The 19279-nt window shown below is 40.2% G+C and overlaps 1 long non-coding RNA gene across 6 annotated transcripts in view; it reads left to right on the top strand.

The window, feature by feature from the left end:
• The first annotated feature begins 2148 nt into the window (after positions 1-2148).
• Positions 2149-19279, top strand: part of LOC129656329 (uncharacterized) — a 144847-nt gene continuing 127716 nt past the window's right edge. For 4 of the 6 annotated variants that reach the window (XR_008716334.1, XR_008716328.1, XR_008716333.1 and 1 more), the window contains exons 1-2: positions 2149-2359; positions 11806-11844. This is a non-coding gene — a long non-coding RNA (uncharacterized LOC129656329). Of the gene's footprint in view, positions 2360-7753; positions 7901-11805; positions 11845-19279 lie in introns of those variants that run through there. The other 2 variants (XR_008716339.1, XR_008716340.1) reach the window with 1 other exon arrangement.

The raw sequence follows: 19279 nt of genomic DNA, 5'->3' as shown, positions 1-19279 counted from the left end.
GAATGTTGAGCTTTAAGCCAACTTTTTCACTCTCCTCTTTCACTTTCATCAAGAGGCTTTTTAGTTCCTCTTCACTTTCTGCCATAAGGGTGGTGTCATCTGCATATCTGAGGTTATTGATCTTTCTCCTGACAATCTTGATTCCAGCTTGTGCTTCTTCCAGCCCAGCGTTTCTCATAATGTGCTCTGCATATAAGTTAAATCTGCATATAAGTTAAACCGTACTCAACACCCTCCAAAAAGTTCTTGTGGCAGAAATATGTAAAAGAAACCAAGGCAAGGTAAACAGAGTCAGCACTGTGACTCCTAACCTCAATGCAGAGGAATATGATATTCTGACCTATTATTTTAGGGGAGCAACCACTTTCTTAATCTAGTTAGATTTAAATGGCCTTAGGCCAAAGTACCATCTAGCACTTACACCCACATTATTTTGGTCACATGTAACAAGTAAGTGTGAGGTTGAAGGTAATCTAGCTGTTTAGGTCTCTGACATGCTAAAGCAATCCCAGCTTAATACAATGATAGCTCTGGAAGGGAGAGAATCACAGAGGGCCCTACCTAATTTTTTTTCCGGTGGTGGTGGTGGCGGCATATGTGACCTTAATTCCTGGACTAGGGATTGAACCTTCGACCTCCCTGCAGTGGAAGCATGCAGTCTTAATCACTGGATCACCAGGGAAGTCCCTGATCAGTGACTTTAAACTGAATCGATCCTTCCTCTTGGACAATCTGGTGCCCTTGCATAGGTATTATTTTCTCCCCAAGTGTTCTTTTCCCTTCTTCCTATCAGATAATCTCCTCAAAAACTTAATTTGAATTTTATTTACAAAACTTAAAGAAAATGTTTTCAGATTTGGATCAATCCGTTTCATTAGATCCTATCGCCTATGTTTATAAACACCTAAGATACTTAGTTTACTCTCTTGAATTAACAGAAGAGTCGAAAATTTTGACAGAGGAGCTGACCATCCATGTAAGAGCTTTAAATAGTTTTAGATGGGTCATGAGAAGTGGCACCAACCTTTTGAATGATTACAGCACTTCAATTCTGCTGTAAACCCATTTTTATTTTTGAAACTCATTCGCCGAGTTAACAGTGACATTGCACAAGAGACAGTGTGACAGAATCTGATGATTATCTCATGAGGAAGTATAGAGCTACATACAACAGAAAGCAACAACATAGCAACTTTGGTCCAGAAACCTTTGCTTTTAATCTCATTTTTTCCATAAACATGCTCAAAGCTATCCATAATACAAGGGTATTTGCTTTTTTAAGTTTATCCCTTTTTAAAAAACCCAAATAAACCTCCTAATGCGTTTATTTTAAAATGCGGGGTCGATGGGGACGGGGGCGGGGCGCGGGGGGGGTGGTGATATTTGAGTTTCCCTCTGGGGGAAAAAAAATGTTGGGTGTTTCATTTCCTCTGCCACATCCACTAGCAAAATAAAGCCTTGTGCGAGGGCCCTTGCTTGCTCCGAAATCCTGAAATAGATATGGAAAGAAATGGTGTCGAGGGTTCATATTGAGCGAAGGCGTGCAGGGGGCTTTCCAGAACCTTGGAGGTGGAGCATCTCGGGCCTGGAGAGTCTCCTGAGGGGTCGAGAGGAGACCGCCAGGCTTGCATGGGTGTGGGTCTCAGGCTGGACACGCGTGCTGTGCCCAGAACTGCCCGGGCAGAGGGGCGCGGGTAGGCCACCTACAATCTGGCCCGGAAACTGCGGGCTGGAAAGCCTTCCTTCAGGCCTTTGTGCTTGCGCGTGTCCCCCGCGACCTGGCTTGGGCGCCCGGTGTGGTCGCATGGGTGGGCGGGCACAGTCCGAAGGCGCTAGAAAGAGGGAGGCCCGGCCGCGCGTGTGGGGCCCTCAGGTCGGCGACGAAGTCACAGCCTTGTTGACGGGCCCTCGCGACGAACATGGAGGCTCCCGCCGCCTGGGGCCCCGCTAAGAGGTGGCCCAGCTTGCGGCGCGGGGGCCCGTGGTCGCCACCAAGCCCCGGTGGTAAACGCCGGAGGTCCGCCGGCAGACGGGCCGCACGGGCGGGGCTGGCGGCCCGCGGGCGGCGGGGAGGCCGCGGCGACGCTCCGGACCGGCCCGAGCGGCGTCAGCACGCACGTCGCCGCTCCGCGCCGCTGCCGGGGGCCCCCTGCAGGCCGTCAGCCCCGCTGTTGCCGGCTCCTGCAGGTAGCGCGCGCCCCTGCAGACGTGTGAGGGGAGACGCCCTTGGAGCGGGCCCCAAGCACCGCATCCTTCGGGCCTCAGGCACGGCCCACTGGTACCGCCCAGCCCGGTAGAGGTCTGAACTCTCCGCGGGCAGACCCCTCACCCTGTCGAAGTCCTTGGCCAAGCGGTGGGGGTAAGGGCTGCGCCTTCACGTGTGCTCATGGTTTTTTGCTGGGGTCCTTGGAGAGGCCGAACGAAGATTACCCCTTGGGAATTACATCGGTCTCATAAATTGTTGTGTGTCAAACCTCAGTGGTTCCCCCCAGACCACACTTTAATACTCCCCTGAAAGCAAGCGTTTTTCATTAGCTTGCTTTTCAGCTTACAATATGTAGGAGAGTTAATCACTCGATTTAGGTATTCAATTGAACACACATTGGTTGTTGTGCCAGGTGCTGGGAATACACGGTGATGTGTAAGGGTAGATAGTGTGTATGCTGTCTTGTCCAACTCTTCTTGGCCCCATGGACTCTAGCCCGCCAGGCTCCTCTGTCCATGGAACTTTTCAGGCAAGAATACTGGAGTGGGTTGCCATTTCCTCCTCCAGGGGATGTTCCCCATCCAGGGATCCGACTCAGCGCCCACATCTGCCTACATTGGTAGGCAGATTCTTTATCACTAGTTCCACCTGGTAGATAAACCAGACAATAATAATAATAAAATATTGATAAATGCTATAGGAGCACAGTCCTAAAAGAAGGCAGAACATGGAGGCCTGATTCTTCTGGGTCAAAGGGAGAGCAGTGCTAGAGAAAAGTAACTTTTGGGATCGTTCCCACTACAATAAGGCATCCAGTTTCAGCTTCTCCCACAGTGTTTCTTGACATTCTGACTTTAGACCTTATCCCCCAGCTTCTTCCATTCCTTTCGCTGATTATTCCAGCATTCAAAATCCTTTATGTAATTCAGCCCTTTTCTTGTTTCATCCTCCTTTGCTCCTTGTCCTCTTTCCTTCCAAAAAACCACCAGCCTTCCTTGTTCACTGAGTAAATATTAATGATTTCTCTCACATAAACTCCCTCAACTTCCTACTCTCATTTCCATTTTCCCCAGCCTTGATATTTCAAATGATACTTTGTTGTTGTTGTTGTTGAGTGAATGCATGAATAAATAAACATGTTAGGCACTATTTGTGCTAGATGCTGGCGATTCATGTGTCAGTAAGGTAGGTTTCCCTCTGTCCTCAAGCCAGTCACAGTGCATGGAGTCATATCTGCTGCTCTGGACTGTGATGGACTCTTGAGTTACCAGACTCATATTTTCATTGCTTTTATGATATTCCCATCTGTTTGTCCTCCATGTTCCTTAAATGTAACATATCCCATACTGTATCCCCTTACTCCAGGGTCTACTCTTCCTCCTATTTCCTGACTCAGTGAATAACTGCATCATCTGTCTAATGGAGCAAGCCAGAAATGTGGGGTTCTAATTAATCACCAATAGCTATTTATACAATCCTGTTAATTTCTCTCATCCCCTCTTTCCCCCCACTTTCTCAGCCTATATCTTAGGATCCTTATTCATTATCTCTTTCTTGAATCTTTGAAATTGCCAGCCTGCTGTCTATTACTTTTAATTCTTTCATCTTATTCCTTGGATATCAAGCTTTATATAATAATAAGCTTGTATAGCTACTTCCTGATTTTTCAGATTTAGGCTTTATTTATTTACTAGTCACTTTAAAAGATGAAGATTTACTTTCTTTTTTTATCTTCTTCATACTTACTACACACAGGACTTCCTTCTGAATACTGAGTCTGGCAATATCCTTATACTTTTATTTTAATTAAGGTACTATTCATTGTTTACATTATTATGACTATGAAAATGTTAGTCATAACTGAGGTTTGTAAAATATCTAGTATTACATTGCCTTTCTGCACAAGCGTTTCCTCTGAAGATACTTTTTGACTTTTTGATCCCTTTGCTTTCTACTAAACCGAAGTATATGAAATCGCCACTTTTATTAAATATTGGCATTGTGTCATTCAAGCTAGAATGTTTTTTTCATGAATTCAAATTCAGTTCTCTAACAGTTATCCAAATAACTCGGTACTTTTAGATAAATGAAATATTCTGTAATTTTTTAGCTTCTTGATACCTTCTGATGGATTAGGTGTTCTTTTCATTTCTGTGCTCCTGACGTAATCTCTCCTGGAGTCTTCTGACTTGCCCTAATCTGGACTTGTTAGCTCTACCAGGAAGACAACTATCATTCTAGGGCTTTTCTTCACTGGAATCTTGAATCTGTTCTTAATGTGCTGTGGCTTTCTGTTTCTTGGTTTATTCCCAAGAAGCTGTCTTAGAGTATAATTATTTCTCCATATCATTAGGGAATGAAAACTCATATTAAAAAGTTACAGAACATGTTCTGAGAACAATAAACCTTGCAGCCGACCAACAATCTTTATTAGAAATGCTGAGATAGAAATAATTACTAAATTTGCATCCAAATCTTCCTCATTTTGGAGGATCACATCTTCTGATAGCCTCTTGAGAAAGAGTGCACAAAAAGTAAAGTTTTCATATCTTGCCTATTTAAAATATCTGTATTCTGCCCTCTCAACTAGTTTGGTATGCTATATCATTCTTCATTGAAAATAATTTTTTAAAATAATTTTGAAGGTGTTGCCCCAACATCTTGTAGTGTCTAGGTTAGCTTTTGTTGTTGTTTACTCACTAAATCATGTCTGACTCTTTGCAACCCCATGGATTGTAGCCCCTCCAGGCTCCTCTGTCCATGGGATTTCCTAGCCAAGAATACTAGAGTGGGTCGCTATTTCCTCCTCCAGGGGATCTTCCTAACTCAGAGATCAAACCCATGTCTCCTTCATTGGCAGGCAAATTCTTTACTGCTGAGTGACTATGTTAGCTGTGGAGAAGTCCAAAGTCATTCTATTTCTTGATCCTTTGTTTTTGTCCAGGTATTTCCTCCCAGAACCTTTTTCCTAATTTTCTGAAATTTTATAGTGTTTTTCCTTGGGGACATCTGTTTTCATCCATTGGACTTAAAACTTAGTGGACACTTGAATCCCATTGGCCTAGCTTGGGTTCCATGTTCACCTCTAAATAGTTCATGATGGACAGGAGGATGATGTGCACTGATGGATCAGTTCTATGGTATTTATCCTTCCTTAGAACTGAGAGCTGTGATTGGGGGTACATGTTTTGACCATACAGGAAGGGTGGCTTCCCAGGGAAAGTCAGGGTATTGTTGCTAAAAGATACACAAAATATTGGACTGATAAAACTAGAGATGTCCACTCCATAATGTAAACAAACTCTGTATGTATAACTTGAAAAAAAATTGTTCCACAGTTTTCTTTCCTTTTTTCTTTCTTGCCACTCCACATGGCTTTCAGGATCTTAGTTCCCTGACCGGGGATTGAATCAGGGCCCATGACAGTAAAACTTGAAGTTCTAACCACTGGACCACCATAGGGTTCCCTGTTTGTATGACTCGATGGAAGCCTAACTTGTAACTGGAATACTGAGTTTTGAATGACTGGATTTGCTATGGTCCAAATGATCTGAATGGCTTTTAGTGACTCACATTCAGCATACTAAGAATGTAAGTCATGGTAGGGTGAAGTGGTATCTAGTATTTTATAGAGCGCACATTAACTTTTATTTGTTTTTTCAGAAAATATTTTAAAATGTCTAATTAAATGGATTCTGCAGACACAACTATAAGTTTATCTCTTTTCTAAAAGCCTGAGAATCCATGATCATGTACATTATACTTGTTTACAGAGTAGCCAGGAGCCAAATCATGTGAAAGAATTGAAATTATGTTCCCATATTAGGTGATGAGCATGTTTACCACTGTCTCTGCTGCTGCTAAGTCGCTTCAGTCGTGTCCGACTCTGTGTGACCCCATAGACGGCAGCCCACCAGGCTCCCCCGTCCCTGGGATTCTCCAGGCAAGAACACTGGAGTAGGTTGCCATTTCCTTCTCCAATGAATGAAAGTGAAAAGTGAAAGTGAAGTCGCTCAGTCATGTCTGACTCTAGCGACCCCATGGACTGCAGCCTACCAGGCTCCTCCGTCCATAGGATTTTCCAGGCAAGAGTACTGGAGTGGGGTGCCATTGCCTTCACCAACCACCGTCTCTTGCCAGGCCTTATTCTTGCAAAGCTCTCATACAGCTAGAGCTTTGATGCCCTGTTTCCGATTCCGTCCTCCAGTGTGTCTTCGAGTACAACTATTTCTCCATATCATTAGGGAATGAAAACCCATATTAAAAAGTTACAGAACATGTTCTGAGAACAATAAACCTCGCAGCTGACCAACAAGCTTTATTAGAAATACTGAGATAGAAATAACTACCAAGTTTGCATATAAATCTTCCATAAATACAAAAAAATTACTCAAGTATTTATTATCTCCACTTTATAGCATATTTGGCTTTGTTTAGATAGTACCTAAATCCAAGAGGAAAGCCCAGTGATTATCACTGTAAAAGGCATTTATTGAAACTTCCTGTGATAGATACTTGAAACAATAGTGAACATGCATAAATGGCGTAAGTTAGTAAATGTTAAGGGGAAGCAAAGGTAAAGTGCCTTTCATGTTAGGGTTACCAGATAAAACACAAGTTCAGTTCAGTTCAGTTCAGTCGCTCAGTCTGAGACTTCATTAAATTTGAATTTCCAATAAAAATAAGTGAATGCTTTGGCATCAGTATGTCTCTAGCATTTCATGTGAAACAGTCCTAGCAAAAATTTTGTTATCTATTTGACAATCTAATCAAACTGGACATTCTGTATTTTTACTTGCTAAATCTGGAAAATCAGCCATCATAGAACAGTGATTTAATTTCATATAAGAACACAAAGATTATGAGAAGCTCTATGCTGTGGAAGGGGCAGCGAGAAGGGATTTTTCAATTGGTTAGGCCACGTTCCCTGTAAATTCAGTTCAATTTAAGCAACATGTGCAGATATCTCCTATCCCCAGATGGAGACTTTGGGGCTAGATAATGTAGAGATGAATAAATTGTTTTCTGAAGGTTTTCAGAGCTCAAGTGAAGATGATTTCAGTCCTATAGGGGCAGGTGGCCCAGAGATAGTGTGTGAAGAGGAAAAAGCAGTAACACGACCTTTGAGCAAACTAAGATTTGAGTGAATGTGACTGTTAGGGAATAGTTGGGTGGATAAATGGTGTAAAAGATGATGGGCAAGTAGAAACATCACTTTGAAAATATATAGCAGCAGATATTAATAATGTGCTACCTGAGAACTCCAGGTGGTTTTGTCCATGATTTTTGGTCTATATCTAGAAAAGAACCTCTCAGTAATTTATTTACATAGCATTGAGCCTAACAGTTTACCCTAACATCACGGTCATAGTCTAAGAACTTTTTGCCTACATTATCAGTTTTGCGATTTCAATATGCTCTACAACCTGACTCCAGTAATACTGGATAGCATCTATGAGGCAGTTTCTAAGTCCTTTCATGAATTAAAATATTTATTTCTCACAACTGTGTGGGGTGAGTGCAGTTGTTATTTCCATTTTATAGTTGAGGCAAGTCCAGAGTAGAAAATTGAAGTGTCTGTCAGATTTTGTAGGGAATATAATGAAGGGGGCAGACCAAGAGTAAGGCAGTGAATGCAAGTGACAGCCTCAGAGTTGGGATTTAACAGGGAGACTGTGGTGACCTGGGAAGCAGGTAACGTATCTCACGCACTTTCTGGATGGCTCAGACTTGCCACATCATCTGTTTTTCCCTTGAGAAGCTGGAAATCCAAAATTTAAGGGACATTTCCTATTTTTTGAGTGTTAGAAACTAGTTTAAGTTTAAAGCACTCAACTGATCAAACTAGAATTAGCTTCTGAGCAAATTTTGTCAAAAACTGTCAAGCAGTTTGTCATTTCTGTTTTAGATATATTTTGTTTTTATAAGCTAAAAAGAGTAAATTGTTTTGTCAAAATTGAAAATCAATGAGCAAATCCTATTATGTAACACCAGTCCCATATTTTTAGACCTTAAGACTAGGTTGGCAATGTGTGACGATCAATATTAAACATGAAAATTGAGCAGCTCGTATTCAGAGAAAACAGGTGTTCCTTTTCTGTTGAGTCGTGTTTCTCTATTTTTAAAAATTATAGTTCACCTTAAGAATATTAATTTTACATCACATGTACTCTTAAAAACGTGTGTGCTTACATATAAAACGTTTGTAAGAAACAGTATTCATTCTTACTACCTTTCATACATTCTGATACTTTCTATTCTATTCTATTTCATATTGTTTACTACATACTGAATTGATTTCATAGCCCACTAATAGGTCATGTCCAAGTTAAAAATCTCTGCAACAGAGAACAGCTTCTCCTTCATAAGAATAATACAACTCTTAGCACTGAGTGAAGTCAAATGCAAAAAGTGTCAAGTACTGTGTATCTAATTTCTATTGTGAAAATTCTGGCAATGAGAGATACCATTGAGAGAGGTATGATCTAAATGCTCCCCTTGCATGTTAATTTTGTCTCCCTAAGGGGATTAGAGCAGGACAGCTACTTTTTAAAAACTCACTGAAGGCAAGAGAATACTACTTTTTGTGTTCTCCCATAATGCTCAGTTCAGAGTTGTGTCTCAAGTTAAAACTTGTTGCTTTGATTGAAATGGCTATTGATATGTAGGTTATTGGTTCCTGACTGATTCTTAGAGTTTTCTGGAAAACTTAAAAAAATATATATATACTCTTACTCAGGAAAATTATATTTGTATTTGTCTTTTGACCCAGAAAGTATCTTTCTAGGAATCAACACTGGTGACTAGTTGGTTAATAAATTAGTGGTGATATCACCATTTTAATTATTATACAGCTTTAAAAAAAGAATGAGACAGAGATCTGTGATATATAGTTAAGGGAAAAAAAATCAACGTGCATATGTTTTATTTTTGCAAAACAAAACACAGGTAATATAAACAAAGAACTATGATAGTTGTTTTCCATAGTGTGATTTTGAAATGGAATGAAGCGGAAAAGGAGAGATGAGACTTAGAAATCTAAGTGTGCTTTTCAATTTAACTTAGCTTTTAAATCATATAAATATCTTATATAGTAGAAACACAATTAATTTAAAAAGAAAAATTCTAAAATTGGAAACAGAAACAAATAAACCTTGACTGTGTATCAAATTGCTAACATAATTACACAGAGAATAAAAACTTACTTCCAGTGAATTACTTGCAAAGGGTGAAAACGTTACCTTTGCAGTGGAGACCCTTGATCACCTGTTAGCCTATCAACACAGCTGTCAAGCCTAGTGTCACTGACAGACAAGCTGAGTTACATGGTTCCAGGTGTGGTCACAGGATTGTAGTGTTAAGTATCATGAAGTATCTGTGTCAAAAATGTTTGATCCATATTAAGTTTTTAGATACAATTTCCATTTTACAGGAGAAAGGAGGATTAAAAAAAGAACAAATTTAATGACACCAGAAGGCAGGTCAAATTATGAAAAGGCCATTTTTTAATGTGTAGCTACCAAAAGGTTTTGATCAGAGAAGCCTGAAAGACCTTTTAGTCTTGAAGACAGATTAAGCAGGGATTGCTTCCCTCAGGTTTTATTGAAAACCCTTTTCCTTTATATGCATAACTTGCTGAGCTGCTGGTCTAGGCATTTTTTCAATATAAATGAATTTTTAAAAATGTTATACATAGGAACAATTCCGATTTCTTACCTGAGAAAGGATTTCAAATTTGAGAAACATTGAGCTCTACCTAGAATTGGAGACCTGTTTCTAAATAAAAGAAGACACTGTTTCTGTCTAAATACGGGCATTTTGATTGCTCACTTCCACTGAGCCCTTTTTGCTGCTTGCTACATTAAGTTCTCATTGAATGTGCATTTGCCTTCTTTGCAATGAAAGCAGATTAATCCTTAACGCGATTTTTCAAATGTTCTTTAGACCTCTAACTGGGTCATTTTTCGTTGATGCTGTTACACTATGGCATTTTGGGCTCAGTGAATGGCACTGAAAATCAACTTTTCTTAAATTATATTAAGGCTTAGACGAAATAGCAAAGAAGAATATGATTCCTTCCTTCCCCACAGAATGGAGAGAGCCTAGTCTAAAGGCCCTCCTTGGTTCAGAGGACAGAGAACTGGGGAGATGGCAGAGCAGCTACGTCTGTTTTGGGGTGAGGAGAAAATTCAGGCTCACCCTTTTAAAGCTGCCAGGCAGCATAGCTTCTGAGCAGAACTGCCCTATTTTTGCCACTGGCAACTCCACCCTCGCTGTTTGTTCCCAGAAACACCCTCCAGTTTCCCCTCTTTTCAAACTGTGCCATTCCCCAACCTCTCCCCTCCACCACCACCACTGATTAGCACATATCATCACTACTGTAAAATAACAAATATTCTTGTGTGATTTGGAGAAATCAGTTTATTTTATAGTCTTGCCACATGTGTGTTAAGTCCTAGGTAGCACTTCTATCGTAGTGAGAACAAGAACTAGGCTAGTAGTAGAAAGGAATTAATGCGTACCGGAATGGAGCACCCTGGAGTCTAGTAGTCACACATCCTCATGATCAAGGTAATAGTTCTCACTGTGTAATATTGAGACTTGCAGCAAGAGCATCACCTGGGGACTGGGTAAAATGACAAATGTGGGGGCCCCGCCCAGACTTCCTGAGTCAGAAACTCTTAGGATTGAGCCTCAGAATCTGTGTTTGAGCAACCACCCCGCCCCCAACTCGCCCCCCCCACCCCCCCCACCCCTGGTCAGGTAACTTCTTAGGCATACTAAAATTTAGGAACCACTCTAAGGCATGAAATTCCCTATTTTCTTTTATTAAGTCAGCAAATCTGTTTAAAGACCTTCTGTGTACTATGATCCACAAAAAATAATACAACAATCTTTGTTCAGAGTGTGGTAATGTGGAACATAGAGAGGACACAGTTTATGCAAAAAGCCCTAACAGACATTTATTATTACCTGTCTTTCCAGCTTCTGGGTGTTCCCACCTTTGGGTTTGTGGGTATGAGTGGGTGAACCATGTTAACCAAAGGTGAAGAGGCTGAAATGGCATATATATTTGTAGCAAAGGGCAGACAGCTCCTAATGTGATTGAAGACAGAGTTTTCAGACTCAGAGTATAAAAAGAAGATCCTGTTCTATTTTATACTGAGAAAAAAATTACTAGTAAAAACATTGTGGAATGGTGGAAGAGATGGCAGGACTGGGATGATCTGGTTTGAAGGGAAAATTTAAAGTATATACTATCCGGATAAGCAGTTTTATCTAGCCTTAGCCTGTGGACTCAGCTGGTTAGAGTTCTGTCACACATTCAGTTCCCTACAGAGCCTGCTAAATTATTCTTGTTCTTGCCACAATCAACATCCTACTCACAATTTAAGTCACCAAGTACAGGTGGCATGGGGCATTGGGAGGATTGTAAATCATTGCACATTCCTATTCCTGGACGAACACCTGAAGGCTACTCAACGTTGGTGGTGGAACCGTCTTTGTAAGAGGTAGGAGACAATAAATGGTAAATTTCTCAAACTCTTTCCCAAAGCTTTAATTGGTACAGGGAGTTTTTTTCTTTTCTTTTCACACAGATTTACCTTTATGGAGAAAGAACATAATAACATCTCAAGGTAGGTTGGTAATGTTTTACTTAATGCTATTACAATTTTTATATTAACTTCTAAAATGTCTCATTTGGTGAAATTACTTTATTAAAATATTTGTATCAGCATGTAAACATGTAGCTCTCTTTCTATGCACATTAAATAGATCTTGAAGCTATTTTTAAAATTTTAGATGTTAATCTCCTGCATCCTTATAAGGAGACAAAAATTGCCTAATTTTTAAATATAGCAGGCTACATCCACCAACATTAGCTAAGGATGCCTCAGTGTTTCCATAGCAGAACTTGTTTCTAACTCAGCCTTAGGAAAATGCCTTAAGGTAAGACTTGAATACTACATCTGTCTTTCAGTAGACTGTTTTATGAAGTTTCTGAGTTTAAATTTACCATAATGTTCTTATGATTGGTTTTCCCCTGCATCTGGTGTTTAAACAAATAGTAATTTTATAGTGGACATAATAATAATACTGGATGTCAGTAGCAAAAATACTTTCTTTATGTTTTCCCATCATCATTCAATACTGAGAATTTCTCCTACATGCTTTAAGAAAAAACCCAAGGGGTTGATTTTATTATTTAAAATCATGTTTAATAATATAAAAGGCAGAATATATGAATACACCTAGATATTTCCACAAAATGATGGCTGGGTGCTTTGATCTTGGGCTACCTTCATGAAAATATGCTACACTTTGTATATGAAGGTAACATTGTCAACTATTGTTAAGAACTGCTTTTTCTAGTAAAGCGATAATTATATGGACATCTGAAGTTATATATTTAAAAAATATGATAACCCTGTTTCTATTTATATATGATTAAATAGAAATACTTGAATGTTTGGTTGAAAAATAAGCAATGAAAAGGATTTTGTTTTGTTTCTGTTTACAGTGTTGTAAGACACTTACAAAGGATCATTTTGAAATCTGATAAACAGAATACTTTAATTAAGGTATCAATACCCTCCACTATGGGCTTCCCAGGTGGCTCAGTGGGTAAAGAATGTGTCTTTAATACAGGAGACACAGGAGACATGTGTTTGATCCCTGGGTGGGGAAGATCCCCTAGAGGAGGGCATGACCACTATTCTTGGCTGGAGGAGCCAATAGGGGGAAGGAAATAGAGAAGATAAATTTTGGATTAAGCAATTTACCAGAATAAATTAGACTTTCCCTGGAAACCAAAGATTGCAGCCTCACATGTCTCCAGAAGCCAGGCAGGGCTACGTGGATGAAGCTGGCTATGGATAGCATGGAGACGATCTTGAACTGAAGCGTCAAGCAGTATTTAGCTCAAGCCATGTAATAGTGAGTGTCCAGTATTTCCAGAGCTTTTGTTTGTTGAGACAAACTTCTAATGTACATTTTTTTACAAAACCTCCAAATTACTTAATACTGGAAGTTTTAAAAATAATAGAGTTTGTTAAACAGATCTATCTGCTGGATAGATTTTCCCTGTGAGCCCCCAGTTTGTGACCCTTTACTCTGAACTGTGGTATTCTCAGCTTTCTCTGCTGCATAAAACATTGAATGCCAGATGTAGATGATCACATATTATTGTACAAATAAGGAAAAGACTCACAACTATTTAATATTTGTTAAATATTTTTTAGGAAAACTAATATAATTTGTATATTTGGACGAAGGCTTCACCAGGTATCAACACACACACACCCATTGGCGTGTGAACTTGTTTCCACTCAATGGGTGAGATAGTAATGTTAATTTTACTGACCCAACACCACTGATTCACTGGGGAAAAAACTGCCTTCTGTCTCTCTCTTTCTCATTACAGGCACACATATGCATACACACCCAGAGGCACTGTGTAACGTATATGCCTTGGTGGAAGTCACTATGCAATTGAGAATCTGAAAGGCCAGGGTCCATATCTCTACAGATAAAGCTGTAATAATCTTCAGTCTAGTATATCAGTGCTGTTGTCTAGTAAGCACTGAATGACTAGAGTTTCCAGAACTTATTAAATCAGGCCATTTGAAAGTGACATAAATCTTGACTTTACAGATATTATCTTCATTTAACTTTTAATACATGCTCAGGTCAGTTCAGTTCAGTCGCTCAGTCGTGTCTGACTCTTTGCGACTCCATGAATCACAGCACGCCAGGCCTCCCTGTCCATCACCAACTCCCAGAGTTCACCCAAACTCATGTGCATCGAGTCAGTGATGCCATCCAGCCATCTCATGCTCTGTCGTCCCCTTCTCCTCCTGCCCCAAACCCTCCCAGCATCAGGTCTTTTCCAATTAGTCAACTCTTCGCATGAGGTGGCCAAAGTACTGGAGTTTCAGCTTTAGCATCATTCCTTCCAAAGAAATCCCAGGGCTGATCTCCTTCAGAATGGACTGGTTGGATGTCCTTGCAGTCCAAGGGACTCTCAAGAGTCTTCTCCAGCACCACAGTTCAAAAACATCAATTCTTCGGCACTCAGCTTTCTTTATAGTCCAACTCTCACATCCATACATGACCACTGGAAAAACCATAGCCTTGACTAGACGGACCTTTGTTGGCAAAGTAATGTCTCTGCTTTTGAATATGCTATCTAGGTTGGTCATAACTTTCCTTCCAAGGAGTAAGTGTCCTTTAATTTCATGGCTGCAGTCACCATCTGCAGTGATTTTGGAGCCTCCAAAAATAAAGTCTGTTACTGTTTCCACTGTTTCCCCATCTATTTGCCATGAAGTAATGGGACCAGATGCCATGATCTTAGTTTTCTGAATGTTGAGCTTTAAGCCAACTTTTTCACTCTCCTCTTTCACTTTCATCAAGAGGCTTTTGAGTTCCTCTTCACTTTCTGCCATAAGGGTGGTGTCATCTGCATATCTGAGGTTATTGATCTTTCTCCCGGCAAACTTGATTCCAGCTTGTGCTTCTTCCAGCCCAGCGTTTCTCATGATATACTCTGCATGTAAGTTAAATAAGCAGGGTGACAATATACAGCCTTGACGTACTCCTTTTCCTATTTGGAACCAGTCTGTTGTTCCATGTCCAGTTCTAACTGTTGCTTCCTGACCTGCATATAGGTTTCTCAAGATGCAGGTCAGGTGGTCTGGTATTCCCATCTCTTAAAGAATTTTCCAGTTTATTGTGATCCACACAGTCAAAGGCTTTGGCATAGTCAATAAAGCAGAAGTAGATGTTTTTTTGATGATCCAATGGATGTTGGCAATTTGATCTCTGGTTCCTCTGCCTTTTCTAAAACCAGCTTGAACATCTAGAAGTTCATGGATCACGTATTGCTGAAGCCTGGCTTGGAGAATTTTGAGCATTACTTTACTAGCGTGTGAGATGAGTGCAATTGTGCGGTAGTTTGAGTATTCTTTGGCATTGCCTATCTTTGGGATTGCAATGAAAACTGACCTTTTCCAGTCCTGTGGCCACTGCTGAGTTTTCCAAATTTGCTGGCATATTGATTGCAGCTCTTTCACAGCATCATCTTTCAGGATTTGAAATAGCTCAACTGGAATGCCATCACCTCCACTAGCTTTGTTCATAGTGATGCTTTCTAAGGCCCACTTGACTTCACATTCCAGAATGTCTGGCTCTAGGTGAGTGATCACACCATCGTAATTATCTGGGTCGTGAAGATCTTTTTTGTACAGTTCTGTGTATTCTTGCCACCTCTTCTTAACATCTTCTGCTTATGTTAGGTCCATACCATTCCTGTCCTTTATTGAGCCCATCTTTGTATGAAATATTCCCTTGATATCTCTAATTTTCTTGAAGAGATCTCTAGTCTTTCCCATTCTGTTGTTTTCCTCTATTTCTTTGCATTGATGGCTGAGGAAGGCTTGCTTATCTCTCCTTGCTATTCTTTGAAACCCAGCCATTCAGATGCTTATATCTTTCCTTTTCTCCTTTGCTTTTCGCTTCTCTTCTTCTCACAGCTATTTGTAAGGACTCCTCAGACAGTCATTTTGCTTTTTTGCATTTCTTTTCCATGGGGATGGTCTTGATCCCTGTTTCCTGTACAATGTCACAAACCTCTGCCCATAGTTCATCAGGTACTCTGTCTATCAGATCTAGTCCCTTAAATATATTTCTCACTTTCTCTGTATAATCATAAGGGATTTGATCTAGGTCATACCTGAATGGCTAGCACATTATAAATCATTAGTAGAAACAGGCAGTTCTTGCCATGAATTAAGTGCTGCATGTCAAGAAAAAGATAAAATAACAGTGAGTTTTATTTTTTTTGTATTGATAGTTTAGAATTCATCATATCAGGTTCCTGTTATATGTGTTCAGTTCAGTTCAGTCACTCAGTCGTGCCCAACTCTTTGCGACCCCATGGACTGCAGCACGCCAGGCCTCCCTGTCCATCACCAACTCATGGAGCTTGCTCAAGCTCATGTCCATGGAGTTGGTGATGCCATGCAACCATCTAGTCCTCTGTTGTTTCCTTCTCCTCCTGCCTTCAATCTTTCCTAGCATCAGGGTCTTTTCCAGTAAGTCAGTTCTTTGCATCAGGTGGCCAAAATTGGAGTTTCAGCTTCAGCATCAGTCCGTCCAATGAATATTCAGGACTGATTTCCTTTAGGATTGACTGGTTTGATCTCCTTGCAGTCCAAGGGGACTTGCTCAAACTTGCTCAAACACAATTATATGTGTTAGAGGGTGTGAAGTTATTAAGTAAGATTTTTAAATTAAAGTATAATGCATATATACAGAAAAATACAAAACTCATAAATAGCTTAATGTATTATTTTCAAAGAACGAAGCTCTAAACGTTTTGGAATAATTTGACAGTTCATTTTGCATATTTGGTCAGTTCTAAAATATACCAATATGCTTCTGAACATAACATTATCCCTAACTTGTGCCTCTTGTTTGCCCTTGAGCTTTTGGTTAAACTGTAGATCACTTGTTTCTGTAAAGCATCCATTACCTATAGTCTTTTCATCATACAGCACTAAGGCTCTGTCTTGAGCAGATTCATCAGTATCACTTCTGGATTACAAGATACATATTCTCTAAAATGATACATTTTTTTAAAAAAGAAAGACAAAAATAGTCCTTAAAAAGAGGTTTTGGTTATATTTTAAAATGCAACCATTTTAATATAACCATTTGGTTACAATATACAAATGTAAAAAATCAATAGGTAATTTTAGCCTTTTAAAATGATAACTTTTTCCCCCTAAATGAAGGTTTTTGCAAAGAAGAGTAAGAAGAAGGCACATTAAATAAAAATTCTAGGTATTAGAATCATATCCTATTATAGATTCATCTAAGCAATTTTACTGTAAACACATACTTATAAACATAATGTCTCTTGACTGAATAGTTAAAGCAGGTCATATATCATAATCCAAACAAAAGATAAACATATGTGGTAACCTAGAAACATGATTAAAAATTTTATTATCTTACATAATCAAAGCACCATTTAAGTAGGTGAGCCAAAATTATTACATATAACCAAGTCTATTAATCCATAAATTCAGAAGAAAGTTCGTTGTTTTCTCATGGTAAGAATGTTGTGTCACTGTTTACCCAGAGCCTTTCATTGATTAAGCAATGAAAGTAACACAAAGTCACACTATATGATAGAGTTTTCAAATTGATGCAAAGATATTCTGGGTCTTCTTCAGAATGACAGTGTAAAGTAGGCTATCTATAATTATAATTATGGGAGACAGCCCAAGTTTGGAATGTTTTTTTTCCATTGTCATGTGTATAATCTGCATGTACTGAACCTCAGGCCTCTGGATCTGCAAAGTAATTAATCTGCAAGTAATCTCTGATTAAAGTAAATCATGTAGCCTAATCAGAAGATTCCAATAAAATAGAATTTTATTCATTAATTCAGAAACATGTGCTGTGCTTAGTCATGTCCAACTCTTTGCAACCCCATGGTCTGTAGCCTGCCAGGCTCCTCTGTTCATGGGGATTCTCCAGATAAGAATACTGGAGTGGGTTGCCATGCCCTCCTCCAGGGATCTTCCCAACCCAGGGATCAAACCCAGGTCTCCCACAATGCGGGCAGATTCTTTACCGTCTGAGCCACCAGGGAAGCCCAAGAATACTGGCGTTGGTAGCCTATCCCTTCTCCAGGGGAACTTCCCAAACCAGGAATTGAACCAGGGTCTCCTGCATTGCAGGTGGACTCTTTACCAGCTGAGCTACCAGGGAAGCCCCCATACAAGAATACTGGAGTGGAAATACCCCACATACTCTAATTTATCAATGAATGCTACCACCTTTTCAACTTCACCAAAGCCAACCATATTCTCATTCAAGGGAAGCATTTGAGAGCTTAATGTCAAATCCTGCTTTAGCTACACTTGCAGTCTTGCCTTTCCCGTTAGTTTTAGTAATGGTTCTTAATCAGGTTGGCTCCTGACTGAGTCATACTTCTGTGACTAACCTAAGTCTCGCTCCAAGACCTCCAGCATTGCCTCCAGTCAGTGCTCTCGGAGACTGGAACCTGTTCTAGACCTCTCTCTTGGGTCCCTGCTACAGAACTACCCTGATTCAGGGTGGCACCCTCGTGCCTGGTCCCACTGCCTCAATGTTACATTTATTGTTTATGGAGCCCAGATTCATTCACAGTGATTCCCAGCAATAACCATAACCAGATTTCCCTTACTATCCTACCTTCTAATCTTTTCTGTCAGCACAGGTGGTTACTGTGAATACTGTATGCTATCCTCTAAGGGGCTTCAGACAATCAGTGCTTTTCATTTCCTTGACTCGAGTGCTCCAGTGAATGGCTCAAAAACGGTATGTGTCCCAAGCAGAGGCAATGCAACATGCTCCACCCTCCTTCTGAGCCTCAGACCCTTCCACCATGCTCCTGCCACATAGCTCAGTTGGTAAATCATCTGCCTGCAATGCAGGACACCCAGGTTCGATTCCTGGGTCGGGAAGATCCCCTGAAGAAGAAATGGCAACCCACTCCAGTATTCTTGCCTGGAGAATCCCATGAACAGAGAAGCCTGACAGGCTACAGTCCATGGGATCGCAAGAGTTGGACATGACTTAGGGACTAAATCACCGCCGCCACTGCCTACAAAGTTTGTTCCTTAGCTTTATGTATCCCCTGCCCACCCGATTCATATGTGTGAATTTTCCTGATGCACGTCTACAAAACATGTAGCCCTAGGAAGTGTTGATAGTTTGAGAATAAAGTCATTCAAAGGAAAAAATGAAGAGACTACAACCTGATGTTAATGTTTGGGCCCTGCTTCTGTAGTCAGATCTAAACCTGGCTTGCTTAGTTATTTTGTTTTTTTTGTTTAAGAAGTTAGAGCAGTTGCCTTCAATTGAAAAATAATCTTAATTGATTCATAATTTATTCATTCCATAAATAATCATTGAGGATGCACAATACCCAAGAATTGGTCAGGTGTTGTGGATATGGAAGAGAAAGTCCCTGACCTCATGGAACTCACATTTAGCTGGAGGACCACTGTTAGATTT

Source organism: Bubalus kerabau, chromosome 1 (genome assembly GCF_029407905.1).
Source record: "Bubalus kerabau isolate K-KA32 ecotype Philippines breed swamp buffalo chromosome 1, PCC_UOA_SB_1v2, whole genome shotgun sequence".
NCBI classification, from domain to species: Eukaryota; Metazoa; Chordata; class Mammalia; order Artiodactyla; family Bovidae; genus Bubalus; species Bubalus kerabau.
Note: the sequence above shows the minus strand (reverse complement) of the source record. Positions and strands in the feature narration are given on the sequence as shown.